At 34.6% G+C, this 9,252-nt stretch overlaps 1 pseudogene; it reads left to right on the forward strand.

Moving 5' to 3' along the window:
• Nucleotides 1-8,721: 8,721 nt before the first annotated feature.
• On the forward strand, nucleotides 8,722-8,869 carry LOC126008113 (uncharacterized; annotated as a pseudogene).
• The last annotated feature ends 383 nt before the right edge of the window (nucleotides 8,870-9,252 follow it).

Here is a 9,252-nt window from a genome sequence, read left to right on the forward strand (position 1 = left end):
GATTGTTATGCCTTTCCAATTATGTACAAGTTGAACAGAAGAAAAGTATATCTCCATTAGCCATTATAGCATTATAGGAATATATTTCCACCAGTATGATTTCCTCTGCAGCTGTCACAAATTGAGAGGATATATTCCCTCTGTGTAAATTTAAGAAGCCTGGCAGTAACACGAGAAGGCAGTAAATAACACTGCCACCTGCACTTAAATAGAATTTCTGATGTCTTGTTTTTCATTGCTGTCAGTGGTGTATCTCTCTTAAGACAATATTTCATCAAACTTATAATGAAAATGATAATGTGGCCATAGTTTATTTATAGCATATATTTCTATTGGTTGGGTTGAGTTTTGGTCTCATTAATCAAACACAAAATTGATGTCAGTGTAGCAGTTGAAACTCCTCAAAATACTTTGAAAAATAAATCTTTCTAAAAATATAGGGTTCTGCACATTTAAAACCACAAATATAAACCTCAATATTGCTTCACATAATATTATGCATTCCATTTAAACAGTTTGGGTAAGAAACAAAATTTCTATGAAAATTAAATCAGTCCATGTATATCCATACACATTTACAGTTTCATAAAAATGGTTTTATCTTAAAAATTAGATTGGTTCAGAAAACTAAATATCACACTACTATGCATTTTGATATATATATGTATATATATGTTGAAGTATATAAAAATGTGGGATTCCATTAATTGAAAATAATCCTAGTTTAATTAGTTAAGATGAATGATTCTACGATATTTTTGAGCTTACTTTGTTAGCACAAATGCTGCCATTTATGAGATAAAATTCAAAAAATAGAAAAATATAAGCTCAGCATTGACTATATTGCTTTTAGATAGTTAAAAGTTGATCAATCTATATTTTAACTTATATCAAAATCAATGATGATTACTAATAAAAATATAGGATGGAAGAAAATGTGTGTTGTTAACACAAAGAAAAAATATGCCTATTTAAGTTCTAGCACTAATTAGTTGTGTGAACATCAAGCAAGTTATTTAAATCTTCTTAGTGTCTTCATCTTTAAAATAGACAGCATAATAATATCTATATAATCTGGTTGTTATGAATTTTATAAAGTGCTAATATTCTGGAATATAAATAAAAGTTAGAAAAACATTTGTTATAATAAATATATGTATAAAATAACTTGAAACTTTTTCCATAAATACAGTAACAAGATTGAGATACTTGCTCTTCACACTGCTGAACCAAATTTAATCACCAACACCAACAATGTTGTCCCTAAGAATTTCCAGGAGTGATCTCTAAGTAAAGAGACAGGAGTAGACGCTGAACATAACTGGCCCCGATCCCTCAAAAACCTTAAAAACAAATAATTTTGAGAAAATGGAAAAATAACCATTTTTTCTCATTGCAAAATACTTAATATGGTGTCTCTTAGAAACATTATTATGAGTGAAGAGAAAACAAATTTATTACAAAACTTATGCTCAGTAAGAATAAGTTTAAGATTTAAAATTTTGAAATAGGATACATACAAACCTAATCAATTACCTTTATGTTTAGTGAACTTGGAATGTCTGAAAGAAGACTAAACTGTAGGGGCTGGAGCGGTGGCACAAAGCAGTAAGGCACCTGCATTTCTGGTGCTAGCATAGGACTGACCGCCCGTCCCATATGGTCCCCAATTCAAGAACGATTTCTGAGTGCATAGCTAGAAATACCCCTGAGTGTCATCGGGTGTGGCCCACAAAAAAAACTAACAAAAAATAAAATAAAAGAAGACTAAATTATAATATATGTAACAAGATTATGCTTACATTTTCTACATTAGAATATTCTTTTAATTGAACATTTTTCATAAGGTATTTTATTTAAGTGACTGAAAAAGTAAACAATTACATATAAGAAAGCATTAAAAGTGGGCTAACTATGTGGGCATTGAATATAGAGCTAATATCTCAAGAGAAAAAACTATGAAGAAAATGTGATCAAATACATACATACATATATACATATGATGTAAGAACTTGTTTAAATCCAAATGAAAAAGTGCAAATGAATATTTGCACATTTCTGTACATTACAGACTATCAATGGGTTACTTACAGTAAATGTAGTCAGATATCTGATTGCTATAAAATTTAGACTTGTCTCAGTTTAATTCACTAGGTAGAGTGAGAGAAATTTTTATCTACTAATACTAAAATTATTCACCATATCAAAATTTAATGAACTGCTATATCATAATGTGAAAAATTTAATGAGCACTTTTATGCCAAAAATTATCTTCACTGAAAGATATTTGTGATTGAGTTTCAAGAGTAGAGTGTTCCAACACTAGTTCATTCACCACTGCCCAATACTCTGCACCAATGTCTCTAGTTTTTCTCCCATTACCCGCCTTCCTCTGTGACAAGTACATTTCCTTTCCACAATTGTCCTAATGTTTTCTTCTCTAATTTATACTGGAACTCCACCTCTGTCGAAACCTTCCTACTGAAAACCAGTTCTGCTCTTCATTTTGATTGCCTTTGGGCATTTCTTGTTCCCCGACTTTCATTCCCCAATATGAGAAAAATCATGTGAGCCTGTTCCTCTTTCCATGATTGATTTCACACAACAGAAAACTCTCCATATCTATCCACATAGTAGCAAATTGCATGCATTATTTCATATTTTCTTATGATCGAGTGTGTAATAATTTTTAAGCTCAGAATTTTAAGGCAATCATGGAGGAGGGCAAAACAATAAAATTCTGAGAAATGCCCATCTTTAGGCTGAAAATTTAGAGGCCTTCTCAGAGTCAATCTCCCAACACCACCCTCCTCGGTATTGCCAGAAGCCATAGCAGTCACTCTCACACACCTACAGCCTCCAGTATATGAACAGCCTAAATTCTCAGGACTAAATTTAAGAGATAACAAGTCAATGAATCTTCCCAGTTCTACTGCTCCTGAATTAAAGCCATGTATGAAATCAACTAATACCTTTCAATTCTTTAATACTAACAACCAAAGAACAAAATATATGGGAAAGTAGCAAAGAAGACCACTAAGCTCAGAAAGTGAAAGCATTAACAGAGAAGATTCAAATAATACAGTAAGCCTCAGTAAAAATTTTGTAATCTATTAACTACCACAAAGAAAATTTATAATCTCCAGAGTGAAAACACATTTTCAATATTTTAAAATAATAACTAATTTCTTACTTTTGAATTCTCTGTTATTTATACTGTAAGTATATAGTTAAATATTATATGTACTGTATTTTGATCAATAATTTTGTAAACTCAGTGCACCTCTTTGACCTATTTCTAGAAAAAGGCCTTTTGATTTTTACAAAATATTATCCCAAAGAAATAATTTTGTTTTGTAAAAATCATTGCTGCCCTCCATGTACAACACATAAATGTAGCCTCTTAAGTTAAGGAATGTGTCTTAAATTTAGAAGTTATATATATTGTAGCCTTAATGTCACTATACATTCTTAAAAATACTGATTTTCTGAGTAAAAATATCTTATCCCTTACAGTTAATGATCTGATTAAACAAGGGGAAGGCCTTAGACATGTTTATTCATTATACAAAGTCTAAGTATCTACAGGTGAATATACTAAAAGCAGCATAAAAGATGAGATCAAAATTCCAGTAAATGCCTGTCAAAAATTTGAAATTTCAGAAGCTCATAATATAAGTTGACATGTATACCAGGTAATTTTGTATATTTCAATTTGCAATTTTACCACAATGGCAATTACAGTAGCTATTTATTTAATTTGAAGTATTATCCTTTTAGATGAGGTAAGATTAGTAATTCTGGTTCTATAACGTAATAGATCTATTGCTGGATCAATATTTCATTGAAAATATGAGAAGCTATAAAAACCTTCAAACTTCTATGTATGTCATTAGAAATATCAACAAATATGATATTGGCTAATATTTAGGAATGCTAAAAGTATTTCTAGTAGTACACAGTATGCCAAAGCAATTAAATTAATAAAATAGCATTTTCTTATTTTTAATTGAGGTAATATGATTTACAGTATTATTGATAGTCTCATTCTTACAGCATTCCAATACAACACCAGGTTGTTCACTTCCCTCCACCAGATTCCAACTTCTCTTATCCAGGCCCACCACCTCCTCGTGGTAAGCTCAGTTCTGTAGACCAGCTCTCATATTCTCTTGCTTTGTATTTCTGATTGGAAATTACTTAAAGACACTGAAACTGGATAGACGTTACAGTGGGCTGGGCGCTTGGTTTGTACATAGCTGACCTAGGTTTGATTCTAGGCACCCATGTGGCCTCCTGAGTCCTACCATAAGTGATTCCTGAGCACAGAATCAGAAGTAAAGCCTGAGAGTCACCAACTGTGGCTCAAACCCAGCCCCAAAGAAAGAAGCTAAAGAAAGTGTACATCTGAAATACTCTCATACTTGTTTGATAAATAAAGGTACTCTCTTTTATGTGCTTTTATAAAAATGATTTTAAATGAGCATCTTAGGATTTCACCCAAAAATAAATGTTTTCTCCAGACTACATCAAATTATATAATATATTTATATTACTTTAGTAGTATATTAGGAATTAGTGTTTTAATAATTCTATTTTTTAACAATTCTGTTATTAAAATTTGATATATCTTTAATACCAAAATTCTCAGTAAAAACTAGAGCATCAAAGGGCCAGAGTGGTGGTACAAGTGGTAAGGTATCTTCCTTGCTATCGCTAGCCTAGGACGAACTGCACTTAGATCCCAACAGCATACTATATGGTCCCCCAACCCACGAATGATTCTGAATGCATAGCCAGGAGTAACCCCTGAGCGTCACCAGGTGTGGCCCAAAAACCAGGAAAAAAAAAAAACCTAGAGCATCAATACAAAAAGAATACAAAAAGTTTACACGTTTTCTATTCTAAGACCAGATATTAAATAATATAAACATCTACTGATGTTTCACTTGTAAAACTAGTCAGTCTATAAGGAAGTCAGAGAAATTCATAGAAGTCCCAAATGAAATATCACAGAACTTTCAGCCATTTACTTCATTTGAACTTCTAATCAATATTAGTCAACAACATGCCAATCACATGAATGAATCACTAAAAAGTTGAATCACCTGAAAGACAAATCAGATGTGTAGTTTATCTTAACAATCTGAGCTCAAACGCAGATTCATGAACAAACTCCATGAATTATGTTGTCTTAAGTCATTAAATATTGTTTTGTTATTATTATATAGCAATATTTTACATTGATTTAAATGAGCAATTTATTTTTAATTTGATAAATATACATTGGTAACATGTTAGGTAAATTGCTAAAAGAAATAAGCTAAAAGACTGTACAGAGTTTCACTAAAGGTGAAAACAACTTGTTATTGAAGTATGTAATAGTCAAGAGAATGTTCTAAAAACTAAAAAATAAAGCCTTATTAAATGGTGATAGAAATTTTAGATAAATTTAGTAATATAAGAAATATGCCTAATTAGAAGATTAAAACCCTATAAGTATATTGCAATTATTTCCTGCATACTACTTGTTGCCTATGATAAAATATAGGAGAAAAGATATAAGGAATCATTTGTTAAATATAAAGGGTCCAAGATCCTTGCCTAATAAATTGTTAATAAATTGTCATAGTCTAGATTTTTATAAATAATAAAAAAATCTCATAGTTTTAGAGTTTGGATTTTTCAGATTAATGTGCCAGGATAATCTATTCTGGGAAAGGTCTATTTCCAAGTTGCAAATAGACAATTTCTTTTTGTTATTGTTGTTTGGAAATCTTTTTGTTTTCTTTTGTTTTGGTTTGTTTTTTTTTTGTTTGTTTGTTTTTTTCTTGTTTTTCAGCCACACCCGGTGATGCTCAGGAGATCCTCCTGGCTATGCGCTCAGAAATCGCTCCTGGTTGGGGGACCATGTGGGTTGCCGGGGGATCCAACTGCTGTAGATCCTAGGCTAGTGAGGGCGAGGCAGACGCTTTAATGCAGGGGTCTCAAACTTGCAGCCCACGGGTAGTTTGCGGCCCTCCGTACAACATCGTGTGGCCCACGGCCAGCCTTCAAATATAGCAGTATTTGCGATTATTCGCTTACCAAATTATTGTAATAAAAATCGCATTAGTAAGAAAAAAATCACATTAAACATTTGCATACACCAAGCAGTTCTGTTCGGTAAGTGAATAATCACGAATACTATGCGCCTAGCGCAGACATCATTTCCACTGCTCCTGCCCAATGTCCCTTGTATTATTGGAGGCCTAAGGGAAAGAAATGAGAGAAGGAAGAGAAGTTTATTACAGAATTAGATTTTGTCATACCTTCATCATGACTTCATCAAAGCCTGCAGTGAAGAGAAAGATTGATGATGAGCACAGACAATTCAGGAAAAGTGGAAGATGCAGTATTTCTTTGTTGAGCACAGGGCATCCCCACAAGTTTATTTGCTCAGAAAGTTGCAGTGCACAAGGAATACAACTTGAAATGCCATTATTCAACTAAACATACTGAGGAATGTGCAAAATATCAAGGAAATGAGAGAGCCAGGCAGGTTGCCAGTCTTAAAGCATGTCTAATGAGGCAAAAGATTTCTTCAAGAAAGCAACCAAAGAGAATGTTGCATCAGTTGAAGCTAGTTTCATGGTTAGTGAGATGATTGCTAAGGCAGGGAAACCATTCACAGAAGGAGAGTTTGTTGGAAAATGCATGTTACAGGCTGCAAGTATTATCTGTCTGGAAAAGAAAGGTCAGTTTAGCAAAATCAGGCTTTCTGCCAACACTGTGGCAGAGCGCATTTCTGCCATGTCAAGTGACATTTATCATCAACTGTGTGAGAAAGCCAAATGTTTTGATGCATACTCAGTTGCTCTTGAAGAGGGCACAAATATAACAGACACTGTGCAGCTCACAGTTTATGTCCGTTGTGTTGATTGCAATTTTGAATTGACAGAGGAGCTGCTCACAATAATTCGAATGCATAGCCAGACCACCACTAATGAGATATTTTGGCATCTGGGTGATGCCATTGAGAATGCAGGTTTGCCATGGAAGAGGTTTGTTGGAATAATAACCGATGGAGTGCCAACAATGACAGGGAGGAAAAATGGACTGGTGGCACTTGTTCAAGAAAAACTTGAAGAGGAGAGTGTAGAGAAGGCCATTGCTCTTTACTGCATTATCCATCAGCAGGTCCTTTGCAGTAAATGCCTGCCATGTGACAATGTGATGTCTATTGTTGTGAAATGCATCAACCAAATCAGATCCAGGGACTTAAAGCACAGGAGGTTCCATGCTTTTTTAGAGGAAATGGGGTCAGAATATGGAGATGTGCTCTATTTCACCGAGGTATGTTGACTCAGCATGGGAAATGTCCTGAAAAGATTTTTTGAGTTGAGAGAAGTGAAAGCCTTATGGAGAAGGATGGGAATGCTGTTTCTGAGTTAAGTGATCACAAATAGCTCATGGACTTAGCTTTTCTTGTTGACATCACATATAAGCTGAATGTACTGAACAAGATGTTACAAGGCCCAGGGCTGCTTATCAGTGCTGCCTATGACAATGTGAGAGCATTCTCCACAAAACTTGTGTTATGGAAATCCCAGCTCTCTCAGACAAACCTTTGCCATTTCCCAGCATGCAAGGAACTTGTGAATGCAGGCACACCATTCAGTGATGAGAAATATGTTGATGCTATTTTTAAGCTAGAGAAGGAATTTGGTCACAGATTTGCAGACTTCAAAAAGCACAGAGCCACTTTTCAAATTTTTGTGGACCCCTTTTCCTTTGATGTGCAAGATGCCCCTCCTGTGCTTCAAATGGAGCTCAATGACCCGCAACGCAACTCTGATCTCAAAGCCCAAGTTCAGGGAGATTAGTGGAAAAGCAGACATGCCTGGGCAATTTTTAAGAGAATTGCCCCCCAGCTTCCCTGAGCTTTCCTGAATGTTCAAGTGCACCATGTGCCTTTTGGGGAGCATATATTTATGTGAAAAAGTTATTCTCCACATTGAACTTCAATAAGTCAAAGTACAGGTCTAGACTTAATGATGATCATCTTTAAGCCATACTGAGGGTCTCAACTGCTTCCTCTCTAAAGCCAAATGTGGTTCAGATTTGTGAGAAGAAGTGCTGTCAAGTCTCTGGCAGCAAGGAATAGGCATAAGATGCCATGTTCAGAAGAACTGTTCGTGATCTTCACTCAATGTTCTATTTATGTTCAGAAGAAATAATTAAAACTGTTAATAATGACGTTTGAGAACTTTTTTTTGTGAAATCCCTTATGCGGCCCTGCCTCACCCTGACTTTGCCTCCTGCAGCCCCCAGGTAAATTGAGTTTGAGACTCCTGCCTTAATGCTTGCACCACCGGTCTGGCCCCAAGCAAATGAACAATTTCTTGATATCTCACATGGGGGACAAATATTCTGGAGACTTCATGAACATCTTTTATTAAGTGCACTAAGCTCATTAATCAAGACTTCACTCTAGTGTTGAACTAATCACCTTCCTAACTTGTCCACTGATAATATAACTCTGGAGGTTAGGATTAAAGCATTGAGTATTAAGGGGCTAGAAACTTTCAATTCATTATAGTTATCTAGTCTCAATTCATTATAGCTATCTAATTCCTATTGGTTCCTATTCAAACTTCAGAAAGAACAGATTGTTTTCAAAGTATGACTGTATCCCTAATCCAAGGTAAAATCCTCGGTGGCAAAAAAGTTATTTCACTCATACATACCTGGCAGGGAAATACCATAATCACAAAGGTGGTTTTCCCAGAGTGAGACTTACCTATTGCTCTCCGGATGTGCTGACCCCTGTGCTTTCCTAAGTGGGAAACTTGATGCATAATTTGTGGTAGTGGAGACTGCATCTTCTGTAAAAAGGAAAAAGCTCTTATTTTTTTTAATAATAATTCTCCTAAGAATTTCAAAATATCCTCAAATATCTTTTAAATAACAGGTGATGTAATTAGGTCAGTACTCTCATGATGGGATTAATGACTTTATATTAAGTGGAGAAATATGAGCTTTCTCTCCACATACATTTCTTTCCAGAGGAAAAAAGAAGATATGAACCCAGTGAGAATGTCACTACTCACAAGTCAGGAAGAGAACCAGAAAGCAAATTTGCCACAAAACTTGATCTTAGACTTCCCAGGCTCTGAAACAGTGATTCTTATAATAAACTTTTAAGGATAATAATTACTGGAGCTTTTCTCTGCTGAGCCTGCCTACATCTAAGGACTATAGCCTCTTCAG

The sequence above is a fragment of the Suncus etruscus genome, chromosome 4 (assembly GCF_024139225.1).
Source record: "Suncus etruscus isolate mSunEtr1 chromosome 4, mSunEtr1.pri.cur, whole genome shotgun sequence".
Taxonomy (NCBI): Eukaryota; Metazoa; Chordata; class Mammalia; order Eulipotyphla; family Soricidae; genus Suncus; species Suncus etruscus.